Below are 16,043 nucleotides of genomic sequence, written 5' to 3' on the forward strand. Positions count from 1 at the left end.
TCAGTTAATAGAGCAGGTAGAGGGAGCTTTTATAGTTGAAGCACAGGAGAAAGCTGAATTCGAAGATAAAATATGGTGTAAAAATTGAGTCAATAGAAAAAAAGGGAAATGTAATGGGAGAAAGAAAAAGGAGAGGGGGAATAGGCCAAAATGTTTCATATGATAAGATTTTTATTACAATGAGCTATTGCAATAATGTGGAAGGGGAGGCAAGGGGGAATGAGGGAACTTTTGCTCTCATCAGAGGTGACTAGGAGAGGAAACAGCATATATAGGCATCTGGAGTAAGAAGGAGGGGGGAGCAGGGGGAAGGGGTGGGGATGTGAATAAAGTAGTAGAGGATAGACTATGGTGGGAGAGTGGTCATATATAACACATTTTGTTTTTTACTTCTCAAATATAAATATTATTAAATAAATTATAAACGTATACAGAGATTGTTTAGTAATTCAAACTGATATAAAAATGTACTATAAGAAATTTGGGGAGTTATTATATGTCTTACATCCAACTAAAACACGAAAGGATTTTCTCAAATGAAAATATTTTAGTTGGGACAGCATTCTTGAAAAGAAATTCTAAATAATTAGTCAATTTAATATCTATGAATATAATCGCAGTAACCAATGCCCCACAAAACTACTTTATAGAAGACAAAACTAAAAAGAAAAGCATTATTCTTAGATTATCAAAGCAGAATGCATTTTAGAAAATTTTCAGAAGAATATTTTGTAAAACTATACATAGATCAAAAAACTTTGGCTAGGTTGACCAAAAAGTTTGTTTTATATAAAACTAAATGCTTCGTAGTCAGCCATTCAATTTTAATTTATTAAGTAATTACTCTCTATCAGTCACTGTCCTAAGCATTCAGAATACAAAAGCAAGGCTAAAGACTATCTCCACTCCCAAATTATTCACGATCCAATTACATGCTAACAACTATATACAAGCAAACTATATACAAGGTAAAATGAAGATAATCACCAGAGAGAAGACACTAAAGAATTACAGTGGATCAAGAACAGCTTCCTGTAGAACTAGGGAATTTTACCTGGGACTTGGGAGAAGCCAGCATTCTGGGCATTGAGGGCACCAGTGAAAATCCCTGGAATTGAGAAATAGATTGTGTTCTGAAAAGAATAGCTGTGAGGCCAGTCACTGGATTGGAAAGATGAAGGGGAGGTAGTTATTAAAGACTTGGATTGCTAAATAGAGGATTTATACTTGATCCTGGAGGTGATAGGGTGCATCTAGAGATGATTGATTGGGAGAAGAGGTGACATGGTTGGAACTATTCTCTACAAAGCTATTTTTCTGTTTCTATAAACAGTAAAATGAAGATAATTGTTAATTTGATCCATTTGCATGAAGTCAAGAAAAGAATCCTGTTTCATCCATGGTTACAGGAATTTTGACTGATGCCTGTTTAATATATGTTAATGATCTTTGAGTTATTGCTGCAGATTTTTTTTATGCTGTATAGTAATATTTTCTAGTGCCTGTTACTGAATCCTAACCTTTGCTAAATGCTTCTAAGTTATTCCTTCTTTTTGTAATTCATTCATTTTTTCTGAAACATCTTCTTTGATGACTTGTTGTGGTTTCTGAACAAACAGTTATAATTCTCCTGCGGAAAATAGCACTGGCTTGCAATATCTAGAAAATTCTGAATACCTTGATTAATACTTATTCAGATTTCTTCCTCCTCCATGTTTGTGACATATTCTGCCTTATCAGGGTACAAAATAAGCCTTAGAAGATGCTTCCAGCTTGTCACCTTAGGAGGTGTCCAGGTTCCTTGACCTGGTGAATGGTTACTCAAGATCCCAATGAGTCATAAGAACAGAGACAGTGGAAAAGAACCCATCCTTCTCCAGGAAGGTATCACCTTAGGACTGCCTTATCTGTTGAACGAGGTTATCTATACCATTTCTACATCTTGGGAGCAGACACAGGCTGCGAGACATTTTGCCAAGGAGTATAAAATACATATGTCATTGTCCCCAACATTTGCCCCCCCTGCATCTTTAATTAATTAATTAATTGGTTCATTCATTCATTTAATTGTTTTTGAATTTTATAATTTTTCCCCTAATCTCATTTCCCTTCCCCCATCCCACAGAGAAGGTAGTCTCTTAGTCTTTACATTGCTTCCATGCTATACATTGATGTAAGTTGAATGTGTTGAGAGAGAAGTCATATCCTTAAGGGGAAAAAAATATGAGATAGCAAAATTACATAATAAGATAACAATATTTAAAAAAAAATTAAAGGTAATAGTCTTTGGTCTTTGTTCAAACTCCACAATTCTTTCTCTGGATACAGATGGTATTCTCCATTGCAGACACTCCAAAATTGTCCCTAGTTGTTGCACTGATGGAATGAGCAAGTCTATTAAGATTGATGATCACCCCCATGTTGCTGTTATGGTGTACAGTGTTCTTCTGGTTCTGCTCATCTTGCTCAGCATCAGTTCATGCAAATTCCTCCAGGCTTCTCTGGATTCCCATCCATTCTGGTTTCTCATAGAACAATAGTATTCCATAATGTACATGTTCCACATTTTGTTCATCCATTCCCCAACTGAAGGACATTCACTCAATTTCCAATTCTTTGCCTCCACGAACAGGGCTGCTATGAATATCTTTGTACAAGTGATGTTTTTACCCTTTTTCATCATCTCTTCAGGTTATAGACCGGGAGTGGTATCGCTAGATGAAAGGGTATGCATATTTTTGTGGCCCTTTGGGCATAATTCTAAATTTCTCTCCAGAAAGGTTGGATGAGTTCACAGCTCCACCAACAATGTGTTAGTATCCCTAGAGCAAATTTTCATATGACTATGGAATGCTTTGATTTACTCATCTTCAAATTGCCTCCACATATCTTTTGACCATTTGCCAAATGAGGAATAGCTTGTTTTTTTATAAATTTGACTCAGTTCTCTATATATTTTGGAAATGAGTCAGCAATGCTAGATGTAAAGATTGTTTCCCAGTTTACAACATTTCTTTTGATCTTGGTTGCAGTGGTTTTGTCTGTGGAAAAGTTTTTTTAATTTAATGTAATTAAAATTATCTAATTTGTTTTTTAATGATATTCTCCATCTATTCCTTGGTCATAAACTGCATCCCTTTCCATAGATCTGACTGGCAAACTATTCCTTAATCTCTTAGTTTTCTTATAATATTGTCCTTTTATGTCTACCATTTTGATCTTATCTTAGTATAGGGTATGAGGTGTTGGTCTAATCCAATTTTCTTCCATACCTACTTCCAGTTTTCCCAACAGTTTTTATTGAAGAGAGAGTTTTTATCTCAAAAACTGGACTCTTTGGGTTAACAAACAGCAGATTACTGTAATCATTTCCTTCTATTTTTTTGTCACCTCATCTATTTCACTGATCCATCACATTATTTTTTTTTCAATGAAGGATCTAGATTTATTTATTTTTTTATTATTACAATAATTTTGTTATAAGAGTAAACATAACCCCCCCAAGAAGATGAGAAACGACAAGAATAGTGTGTGAGAGAGAGAAAAAGAAAAAAAAATATACTTAAGTCTGTGTTTAGATTCCAGTGGCTCTGTCTCTGCAGTGAGTTGCTTTCTTTATCATAAGTCCACCAAAGAAGTTGCTTCAGTATTTTCCCCACAGTTGCTATTACTAGCTGTATTTCCCTGCACTCTATTCCTCCCCACTCTCATTTATTCTGTTCTCTCTCTCCTTTCATCCTGGTCCTGTCCAAAAGCGTGTTGTATCTAAGTACCCTCTCCCACAATCTTCCCTCTCTTCCATCACCTATTCCCCTTTTTTCCTCCCCCCATTCCCTCTTCCCCCATCCCTTTCTTCCCATTTTTCTCTAGGGTAAGATAGATCCACCACTCTATTTCTTAGTCAATACCAGACAGTTTGATGATTGATGCTTTGTAATATGATTTTAGATCTGATAGGGCTAAGCGACCATCTTTTGCACTTTTTCCCTTAAATCCCTGGAACTTCTTGATTTTTTATTTCTCATATGAATATACTTACAATTTTTTCTAACTCATTAAAGTAATTTTTTGGAATTTTGATCAGTAGGACACTAAATAAGGAGTTTAATTTAGGTAGAATTGTCATTTTTATTATTGGCCTATCCATGAGCAATTGATATTTGCCCATTTATTTAAATCTGATTTTATTTGCATGAGAAGTGTTTTGTAATTGTTTTCATAAAGTTTCTGAGTCTGCCTTCCATGTGGACTCCTAAGATTTTTATATTGTCTGAAGTTATGTTGAATGGGATTTCTCTTTCTAGCTCTTTCTGCTGTATCTTACTAGTCATATATAGAAATGTTGAGGATTTCTGAGGGTTTATTTTATATCCTGTGACTTTGCTAAAGTTGCTAATTTTTTCTAGTAGATTTTTAGATGATTTTTTTGGAGTCTCTAGGTATACCATCCTCTTATCTTATCTTCAAAGAGTGGGAATTTTGTCTCTTCCTTGCGAATTCTAATTCCTTCAATTTCTTTTTCTTCTCTTATTGCTGAAACTAACATTTCTTTTTTTTGTTTATAAAAGATTTTATTTATTTTGAATTTTACAATTTTCCCCCTAATCTTGCTTCCCTCCTGCCACCCCTCCATAGTAGGCAGTCTATTAGTCTTCACATCATTTCCATGCTATATAATAATCTAGTTGAATGTGGTGAGAGCGAAATCATATCCTCAAAGAAGAAGAATAAAGTATAAGACATAGCAAAATTACATAGTAAGATAACAGGTCTTTTTTTTTAAATGTAATAGTCTTTGATCTTTGTTTAAACTCCACAACTTTTTCTCTGGATAGAGATGGTATTCTCCATTGAAGATTTCCTAAAATTGTGCATGATTGTTGAACTGATGGAATGAGCAAGTCCATCAAGGTTGATCATCACTCCAGTGTTCCTGTTGTGCTGTACAATGTTCTTCTGGTTCTGCTCATCTGGCTCAGCATCAGTTCATGCAATTCCTTCTAGGCTTCCCTGAATTACCATCTGTCCCAGTTTCTAATAGAACAATAGTGTTACATCACATGCATATAATGTATTATCCTAATGATAACTTGTTGCAATTGTTTTGCTAAGATTTTATTTAAGATTTTTGCATCTGTACTTATCGGGGAGAAAGGTGTATAATTTTCTTTCTCTGTTTTAACTCTTCCTGGTTTAGGTATCAATGCAAATATTGGTGTCCTAGAAAGAGTCAGGTAGAGTTCCGTCTTCATCTGTTTTTCCAAAGAGTTTATGTAGAGTTGGAACTTAAATGTTTGATAGAATTCACTTGTGAATCCCTCTGGCTCTGGATATTTTTCCTTAGGTTGTTCAGTAATGGCTTTTTGAATTTCTTTTTCTGAGATAGGATTATTTAGGTATTTAATTTCTTCATTTATCCTGGGCAACTTATATTTTTGTAAACATTCATCCATTTTGGGGTGGCTAGGTGGCACAGTGGATAAAGCACCGGCCCTGTATTCAGGAGTACTTGGGTTCAAATCCGGTCCCAGACACTTAATAATTACCTAGCTGTGTAGCCTTGTGCAAGCCACTTAACCCTGTTTGCCTTGCAAAAAAACCTTAAAAACAAAAAATAAATTAAAAAAATAAAAAATATTTATCCATTTCACTTAGATTATAAATTTATTGGGATAGACTTGGACAAAATAATTCTGAATTATTGCTTTAATTTCCTCCTCATTGGTGGTAAGTTTACCTTTTTTATTTATGATACTTGCAATTTAGTTTTCTTCTTTCTTGTTTTATTCAAATTAACCAGAAGTTTGTCAATTTTATTGATTTTTTTCATAAAACCAGCTCTTGGTTTTATTAGTTCAATAGTTTTCTTCTTTTTGATTTTATTAATTTCTCTTTTAATTTTTATAAGATCTCATTTAATATTTAATTGGGTATTTTAATTCTTTCTCTATTTTTTTAGTTGCATGTTTAGTTCATTGAATTCCTCTTTCTCTAATTTATTTATGTAAGCATTTAAAGATATAAAATATCACCTGACAAGTATCTTGGCTGTATCCCATAAGTTTTGGTATGTTGTTTTATTATTGCATTATCTACGATGAATTCATTAATTCTTTCTGTAATTTTTGGTTTGATCCATTCATTCTTTGAAATGAAGTTATTTACATTATTTATTAGAGAAATGCAAATTACAGCTTCTCTGAGGTACCACCTCACACCTCTCAGACTGGCTAATGTGACCAGAAAGGACAATGATCATTGCTGGAAGGCTTGTGGGAAATCTGGGACCCTATTACATTGATGATGTTGCTGTGAACTCATCTAACCTTTCTGGAGAGAAATTTGGAACTATGCCCAAAGACCAATAAAAATATGCATACCCTTTGATCCAGTAATACCACTACTGGGTCTATACCCTGAAGAGATGGTGAAAAAGGGTTAAAAACATCACTTGTATAAAAATATTCATAGCAGCCCTGTGTGTGGTGGCAAAGAATGGGAAATTAAGTGAATGTCCTTCAATTGGGGAATGGTTAACAAACTGTGGTATATGTATGTTAGGGAACAGTATTCTATTAGAAACCAGGAGGGACGGGAATTCAGGGAAACCTGGAGGGATTTGCATGAACTGATGCTAAGTGAGATGAGCAGAACCAGGAAAACATTGTTTACCCTAACAGCAACATGGGGCCCATGATCAAACTTGATGGACTCACACGTTGCATTAGTAAAACAATCGGGGCCAGTTTGGGGTAGTCTGCAATGGGGAATACCATCTGTAACCAGAGAAAAAACCGTGGAGTTCAAACAAAGACCAAGGACAATTACCTTTAATTTGAGGGGGGAAAATGATATCTTATTGTCTGATCTTGCTATCTCTTATACTTTATGTTTCTTCCTTAAGGATGTGATATCTCTCATCACATTCAATTTGTATCATTGTATACCATGGAAACAATGTAAAGACTGGCAGATTGCCTGATTTGGGGGATGGGGGATGAAGTAAGATTAGGAGAAAAATTGTAAAACTCAAAATAAATAAAATATTTTAGAAAATTGAGGTTATACCATCAGAGTAATGTGCAACCTTGAAGGACTTGATCATTCCATCAGTGCAACAATTGCTAACAATTTTGGGTTGTCTGCAAAGGAGAGTACCATCTGTATACAGATAAGGAGCTGTGGAGTTTGAACAAAGTACAAGGACTATTCCCTTTAATTTAGAAAAAAAACAGGTATCTTATTGTCTGATCTTGTTACCTCTGAGGATTCTGTTCTTTTTAAGAATATGATTTCTCTCTCATAACACCCAATTTAGATCAAGGTACAACATGGAAACAAAGTAAAGACTAACAGAGTGTTATCTGTGGGGTGGGGGTGGGGGGAGGGAAGCAAGATTGGGGGAAAATTTTAAAACTCAAATGATATCTTTAATAAAAATAAATTAAAACACACATACACACAAAAAAGAAAATTGAGGTTATTTAGTTTACAATTGGTTTTAGGTCTGTCTCCCCCTGGCTCATTATTGCATATGATTTTTATTGCATTATGATCTGAGAAGGATGTATTCACTGTTTTTGCCTTTCTGCATTTGATCGTTTTTATTACCTAGTACATGGTCAGCTTTTGTGTAAGTGCTATGTACTGCAGGAAATAAAATATATTGCTTTGTATCACCATTCACTTTTCTCCATAGGTCTAGCATGCTTAGGTTTTCTAAAAACCTCTTCACCTACTTAACTTCCTTATTGTTTATTTTATGGTTAGATTTATCTAAATCTGAGAGCAGGAGGTTGAGGTCTCCTACTAGTAGAGTTTTGCTGTCTGTGTCTTCCTGTAATTCATTCAACTTCTCCTCTAAGAATTTTTTATGCTATATACTGCTTGGTGAATACATATTTAGTTTTGAAATTTCCTCATTATTTATGGTACCTTTTAGGAGGATACAGTTTCCTACCTTATCTCTTTTAATGAGATCTATTTTTCCAGTTTCTTTGAGATAAGGATTGCTATCCCTGCTTTTTTCACTTCTGCTGAAGTAAAAAATATTTTGCTCCTTGTATGCAGCATATTGTAGGATTCTGGGTTTTAATCCAGTCTGCTATTCACTTTATGGGAGAATTCATCCCATTCACATTCAGAGTTATAATTACTAACTCTTTATTGCCCTCATGCTATCTTTCCTCTTTATTTTCCCCCATTTTTCACTTTATTCATATTGTCCAGTATTTTGCTTTTGAATTCCACCACCTTCAGTGTGTTTGCCCCTTCTATCCAACCCCATCTCCTTTCTTTACCCTTTTCCTTTGCCCCTTCTTCCTTCCCTTCCTTCCCTTAGTTCCTTCTTTCTTCCCCTCCCCCTTTCCCCTTTTAATACTTGAAGGATAAATTTCTTAACTGTGTGTGTGTATGTATGTTAAGTTTAAGCCAAATCTGAGGAGTGTGAGATTGAAGCACTTCTCACCTCCTCCCTTCCTATCTACTGCAATATGTTCCATGTACTTCTTTATGTAAAATGGTTTACCACATTCATTCTCCATCCTCCCATATCTTTACTGACCCCCCTTTTAAGGAGATAATGTTTTGATTTTTTTGTTTTTTGTTTTTTTAGGTTTTTGCAAAGCAAATGGGATTAAGTGGCTTGCCCAAGGCCACACAGCTAGGTAATTATTAAGTGTCTGAGACCAGATTTGAACCCAGGTACTCCTGACTCCAAGGTCAGTGTTTTATCCACTACACCACCTAGCCGCCCCGAGATAATGTTTTTAAATCATTCTATCAGTCACGGTTAAGTCATGATTATCCATTATTTCTGGCTGAGTACATTCTCTCTAATAGAGTTACATTTCTTGAGAGTTATGAGAGACTTTATCCTAGGTGGGGATATAGTCAGTTTCATCTTACTGGATAGCAATTTTTTTATTTACCCTTCTGTTTTTTAAAAAATAACGTTTTCATGTGGCTCTTTAGTCTCTTGTTTGAATTCCACATTTTCTATTTAGCTCTGGTCTTTTTATCAGGAAAAGTTGGAAGTCTCCTATTTTATTAGATGTCCATCATTTTCCTGGAAGAGAAGCCTCAGTTTTGCTGGATAGTGAATTTTTGACTTCATTCCAAGTTCCCTTGCTCTTTGGAATATCCAGGTCCCTCAATCCCTTAATGTTGGTGTGGCCAGGTCCTGTGTAATCCTTATTGTGGTTTCTTGTTATCTAAATTGTTTCTTTCTGGCTACTTGCAGGATTTTTTCTTTTACCTGATAGTTCTGGAATTTGGCCACAATATTCCTGGTTCCATGATGTCAGGGCAATTTTTAATCACTAAATCCTGTAATATTAAATCCAGGTGTTTTTTTTTAAATCTACATTATTTTCAGGGAGCCCAATGCTTCCTACGTTGTCTATCCTAGAGCTATTCTGGAGGTCAGTAGTTTTGCCCATGAGATATTTTATGTTTTCTTATATTTCTTTGATTTTTTTATTTTCTTTAACAGATTCTTGTTGTCTCATAAAGTCATTAGTTTCCACAGATTGCATTTTTTTCAGAGAAGAGTTTTCTTCATTTACCTTTTGCAACTCCTTTTCCAATTGATCAATTCTATTTTTGAAGGAGTTTTCCATTTGTCCAATTGAGGTTTTTTATTTTCTTTTTGCATTTGTCCAGTTGTGTTTTCTAAGGATTTGTTTTCTCATTGCAAGGTGAATTTTCTTTTGGATTTCTTTTCCTAAATTTTCCAATTGATTTTTATACTCTTTCTGATTTCTTTAAGGAGTTTTTTTGGGCTGGAGACCAAATCATGTTCTCCTCAGAATTTCTAGATCTCTCTGAGTTAGTAAGTTTACCTTATAAAAATTTTTCTATGGATACCCCTTTTTGCTGTCCTTTCTTCATTTTCCTAAGATTTTGTGTTTGGGGAGGGGCTTGTTCACAGAGGTTTGGAGTTGAGATCACTAAAGGCTTTACTCATTAGGTTTATTAACTCCAAGTGGGCTGGCCACTGGGGAATGCTGGTTGCTTTCTCTGGAGTGTCTGTGACCTTGATTTGAGTCCCTCTTCCGTAGGCCTGGAGTGTATGTGGTGCTGCTAGATACTTTTATTCTTGATCAATGTGGACTGTTCCCTGGGGCTAGACTGTTATTCTTCCTATTCAGCTGAGGGAGCTCTGCTGCCCATGGCTGAGCCTTGGGGATGGGGGTGGGTGGGCTGTTGCTGTGTTTGTTCTGCATGGAGTCCATGTTCCTCCAGACTAGCTGAGCCCAGCAGATCAGTGTCCATCTTCACTCTGCAACTCGTGTTCGCTGAACTCACCCTCCAGCGCAGCTGAAGCATTCCAGACCATTGTTCCCATGGCCAAAGTCCCCATGGCCTAGTTGGTTCTTGGACCATGTCTCCCACAGTCAGAGCTTCCACTGCTGATCTTACATTAGTCTGGCTCTCACCCCGCCCCTGCTGGCTCTCTGCTCTCTGTCCCCAGCTCACTCACGATTCCAGAGACAGAGCTTTTGGTAGATGTTCTTTTCCTAGCTTATTTTTCTGGGTTTTCTCAAATGAATTTCTGTTAAGAGGTTTGGTTCAGATTATATATGAGGGAAGACCAGGAGACCATAGCACAGTGCCTGTCTTCTCTCTGCCATCTTGGCCAGAAATCCCCCAACACTTCTTATGAAAGACCTGTAAGCTCCTTGGGAGCATGCTATGAGTAGAATATCCTCAGGAAATTATTTTCTTCTATGCTACAAAAAAAGAGGCTTGGCTATATTCCTTGTTATTATTTCATCTCTAGAACTAAAAGTATAGTCAAACTTGGCTTTTTAAATACCAACGTCTTTACAATACCTTACTGATAATTGAGTCCAATACCTTCATTTTGTTTGCTTTTGTTTTTTGCAAGGCATTGGGGTTAAGTGACTTGCCCAAGGTCACACAGCTAAGGAAGTATTAAGTGTCTGAGGCTGGATTTGAACTCAGGTCCTCCTGACTCCTGGGCTGGTGCTCTATCCACATTGCTACCTAGCTGTCCCAGCACCTTCAATTTACAGACCAGAAAACTATTGTCTAGAAAGGAGAGAATAATTGGCCATGACAGAACCAGTGTGAGGATTCCGGCCTCCTGACTTCTTGTCATCCTACACTCATCTCAGTTCACATACTGTCAGTGACATAACTTTATTTTCCCAGGAGTAAATGTTTATTCATATAGATCTTAAATGTCTATATATCACTTCAGTGGGTCTCTGATCTCATGGCTATGCATACAGATTACATCTCTTCCATGACTTTTATGTGATTGATGCTCATTCATTTTTCGGCAAAAATCCACTATAAAGGAGCCACCCAGTTCACTAGAGGTCATCTAAATGTTCTTTTATTTTTTTTATTTTTTTAGTTTTTTGCAAGAAAAGGGGATTAAGTGACTTGCCCAAGGCCTCACAGTTAGGTAATGATGAAGTGTCTGAGGCCGGATTTGAACTCTGGTATTCCTGACTCCAGGGCTGGTGCTTTATCCAGCCGCCCCTGATGATCAATCTTAATGAACTTGCTCATTTCTTCAGTGCAGCAATCAGGGACGATTTTAGGGTATCTGTAATGGAGAATACCATCTATATCCAAAGAAAAAAAATTATCTTATTTTGTAATTTTGCTATCTCTTATATTTTATTTTTTCTTATTATTTTCTTTCTCAACACATTCAATCTTGATCAATGTATGGCATGGAAACAATGTAAAGACTTATCAGACTGTCTTCTGTGGAGAGTGGGGGAAGGGAAATGAGATTGGGGCGAAAATATTAAAAGTCAAAAAAAAATTCAAAAAATAGGAGTGAGCCCTGGGAGAAAGCCTTCCAGGCTTCTCTGAAATTTAATCCAAAACATGGATGTCAGACCAAATCATACAATTTATATCAACAATATGAATGATAAAATCAAAAAAGAAGAACTGAAGAGATCATTGTATGCATTCCTTTCTCCGTTTGGCCATGTAGTGGATATTGTGGCTTCAAAAAGTATGAAGATGAGAGGACAAGTATTTGTTATATTTAAAGAACTTGGTTCATCTACTAATGCTTTGACACAGTTACAAGGCTTTCCATTTTATGGTGAAGGAATGTGCATTCAGTATGTGAAAACAGACTCTGATGTAAATCTCTAAAATGCTTGGCACATTTGCTGATAAGGAAAAGAAAAAAGAAAAGAAAAAGGCAAAATCTCTGGAGCAAACTGCTAATGCTGCAAACAAAAAGCCTAGTCAGGCTACACCAAATTCAGCTAACACCCAAGGAAATTCAATCCCAAATCCTGAGGTGCCTGACTACCCACTGAATTTATTCCTAAATAACTTGCCAGAAGAGACTAATGAAATGATGTTATCTGTGCTGTTTAATCAGTGTCCTGGTTTCAAAGTAGTAAGGTTGGTACCTGGGAGACACGACATTGCTTTTGTGGAGTTTGAAAATGATGGACAGGCTGGTGCTGCCAGAGATGCCTTACAAGGATTTAAAATCACACCATCCCATGCCATGAAGATTACATATGCCAAGAAATAGCTTTTTGGACTTTCTTTAAATGACTTTTTATTTATGGCTCCTGTCTTTTCTTTTCAAAAGATACAATTCAGAAATTTTGAAGAGCTTTCTGAGGGCAATACTAAAAGTAGTAAAACATTCTGGGTAAACTTTTTGAACTAAGATTCTCCAGTGTTCCTTACAAATCTGGGGTACCAGAACATGCAAGAAGACATTTTGTACAATTAAAACTTTCTTGTATTCAAAAGAAAATTCAAAAAATAGAGTTTCCAATAAGTAACAATAAAGAAACTGGAGATGATGTGAAAAAAAATTAACTTACAGAACTTACAGAAAAGGACAATTTGTTAGGTATTGTTTTTTGTATAGCCCTTTCCTATTTATTTGAAATTCCTAGGGACTCTGTGAAAAGGAAAAACATTATTATAAACCTTTTATAGATAAGGAGACCACGGTTTTAGAAATGTTGTATAATATACATGATGATTAATAATCATTCCAATAGCCAGTAATGGATAGTGATCTAGGTTAGAGTTAGGAAAACCTGGGTTCAAGTAGAGCCAGAGACACATGCTGTCTAACCTCTTCTTGCCCTCAGGCTCCTCTTTTAGCTGTTTGTTGCAAAAAGGACTCATTATTCGGAGAGTAACATTTTTTCCACAACAATGAAATAGCAGTGTGTCCAAAATAGCAGAAATGGTAATGTGATTTTTGAGGGTCAGACTTGGGATTAGAATTCACTTTTTCTAATTCTTTGTCTAATATTGTTTTCATTGCATTTAAGTTGTCTTCTATGGTAAGTGCTCAAAACATATTTGTTTTCATTTATCTCTATATAGCAGTTTCAACTTGCACAAATATTATCTCCTTTTATTCTCCTGACAACTCTGTGACATAATATGTAAGCAGATAACATAGCCTGTAGGTCTTAGAATCTTCGGGTTTGGGGGTAGTTTGTGCAGTGGCCCTAGAGTCAGGAGGACCTGAGTTCAAATGTGTCCTCAGACACTTAATAATTACCTAGTTGTGTGACTTGTGTGACTTTTGCCTTGCAAAAACCACAAAAAAAAAAAAGAAAAAAGAAAGAAAGAAAAGAAAAGAAAAAAAAAGTAGGAATCATAGGATTTGTAGATAGAAGAAACTTGATTTAGTGGACATTTGTACTCAGTAAATGTTTTTCTTTAGGGTTTTTTTTTTTTTGGCAAGGCAATGGGTTCACGTTGCTTGCCCAAGGCCACACAGCTAGTTAATTCTCTTCAGTTTTTAAGAAAGTAAAGGAGAAATGGGAGAGAGTGTATTTTGAAGATGGGATGAATGTCATATTGGAGGATCAGCAAGGAGGTCAAAATGACTGGACCACAGAATATAACAGAGGGGACTACTGTGTATTGAAGCTGCAAAAATCAGGTTGGAGCCAGATTGTGAAGGCTATTAAAAGTAACACAAAAGAAATTGGTACAAAATGAGATTTTGCATTTTCAGATGTAGCCAATATATTTGTTTTACTTAGCTGTAATTATTTGTTCCAAGGGAGAACTTTCTAGTAATAGTGATGGGGGAAAAAGAATAGAAGAAAGAAAATACCAGTGGCACATTAAAAATAATATGGAAGAGAGCAGGAAGAAATTCATAAGGAGACATAGAAAAACAAGGTAACTTTGTTACTACCAGATTAAATTTAATTTATGCTTAAAAACACAAACTATATTAAAACTTCACAATTTTATATACAATCCTCATTTCTTCTTTGTATATATCAAACTATTTGTGTTCATGATAAAAAACATTTTAGAAGAATATTCTCTGATGATTTTTTAAAAATTTAAGTTTTTTTAAAATCAGCAAAAATTCTTCTTTTCTACCCTTCATCAACTGAGAAGGGGGTGGAGATACATGTATAGTCGAGCAAAACATGTATAGGCAAACATATATAGTCAAGCAAAACAAATGCCTGTATCTTCAGGGTAGTTCATACAAAAATGTGTCATTCTGGACTCTTGAGTCCTTCACCTCTCTATGAGGAGGTGAATAATATGTTTCATCATGAGTCCCTTGAAATCATAGTTGATCACTGATCAGAGTTCCTAAGTCTTTCAAAGTTGTTTGTTTCATAGTATTTCTGTTATCATAAATTATTTTCTTGGTTATGCTTTACATAATTTCAAAAAAAGTTCCTTTCTAGTTCTTTTTCCCACAACTCTCTTTTTACATTTTTCCTTTAGTATTTTCATTGCATTTGTAAAAATATTTTAAAACATTTTAGAATTCATAGAAAAAACTCCTTATTCTAGTTGAACTTGTACAAAAATGGTAGAAAAATGAGAGGAAGGGAAATAACAAATATTTTCAAATCAGATATTTCTACATTCAGATTTCTAGTTATACATTGATTAAAATCACAGATGACTTAATAGTCACTTATTTCATCTATAATTTTTCCTGAAAAGAAAATATCCATTTTGAAAATAGAAATATTAAGACTTCGGTAAATTAATTTGTCTTATAAAATAATCTAGTAAGTGTCAGAACCAGGACTTCAAACTGGATGTTTAAAGTATATTTCTGTTTCTCCTACATTAAGCTGGTGTTACAGTGTGACTAGCATTTAAACATAGCACAAGCTACTTTTATTGGGATTGTCCTTCATAAAGTTAATTTTCTTTTTTTTTCTTTTCTTTTTCCCAAGGCAATGGGGTTAAGTGGCTTGGTTGAGGCCATGCAGCTAGGTAGTTATTAAGTGTCTGAGACCGTATTTGAACCCAGGTAGTCCTGACTCCAGGGCCAGTGCTTTATCCACTACGCCACCTAGCCGCGCCCATATAAAGTTAATTTTCAGTGAAGGTGATTTCGTTTGTGATGTTGGACTATGTTAAAAAAGACTCTAAACACATTTTGGGGCCATAATTCCTTGTTGTGCAAAGAATACCTTCTGAATTATTGAAAATTCTCAGCTAGATGATTTTTTTAAAAAGTACTGCCATTCAGTCATAAACTGTAACTAGATTTAGGCAAATAAAGTACAGTTTAGTAGAAATCCTGAGGGAATCTTATTTAATAGAGATGGTTATAGATTCACACTATTATGCAGCTGGGAATGTGGGGAAATTTATGGCTGGTAAGGGGAGAGATTTCCTTAGTGTCTATCTTCTAGGTCCTTTCTCAATTGAACCTTTTTTTTATTTTTGCAAGGCAAGTAGGGTTAAGTGGCTTGCCCAAGGCCACACAGGTAGGTAATTACTAAGTGTCTGAGACTGGATTTGAACCCAGGTACTACTGACTCCAGGGCCGGTGCTTTATCCACTGCTCCACGTAAATGCCTCCAGTTGAAACTTTCTAGAGTTGAGAGTAACATAAAGGAAACCTAGATTCTCCTAAGTACTTTATTGTGCCTATATAATTATATATCAGGTCTAGTAGCTGTAAGAAATAATCTTGTTTTACAAAATAACTCAAATTCCAACTTTCCAATGAAATATAGACTTCATTTTAGATAGATACATTTCTCTGTTCTTAACACTTG

General features: G+C 35.4%; 1 protein-coding gene and 1 pseudogene across 1 annotated transcript in view; both read left to right on the plus strand.

Annotated features, from left to right (window-relative positions):
* PAAF1 (proteasomal ATPase associated factor 1) overlaps positions 1 to 16,043 on the plus strand; it is an 81,697-nt gene that overhangs the window by 20,205 nt on the left and 45,449 nt on the right. The gene's annotated exons all lie outside the window — the stretch shown is intronic.
* LOC141508331 (U2 small nuclear ribonucleoprotein B'' pseudogene) lies at positions 7,435 to 13,699 on the plus strand (annotated as a pseudogene).

Source organism: Macrotis lagotis, chromosome 1, assembly GCF_037893015.1.
Source record: "Macrotis lagotis isolate mMagLag1 chromosome 1, bilby.v1.9.chrom.fasta, whole genome shotgun sequence".
Classification (NCBI taxonomy): Eukaryota; Metazoa; Chordata; class Mammalia; order Peramelemorphia; family Peramelidae; genus Macrotis; species Macrotis lagotis.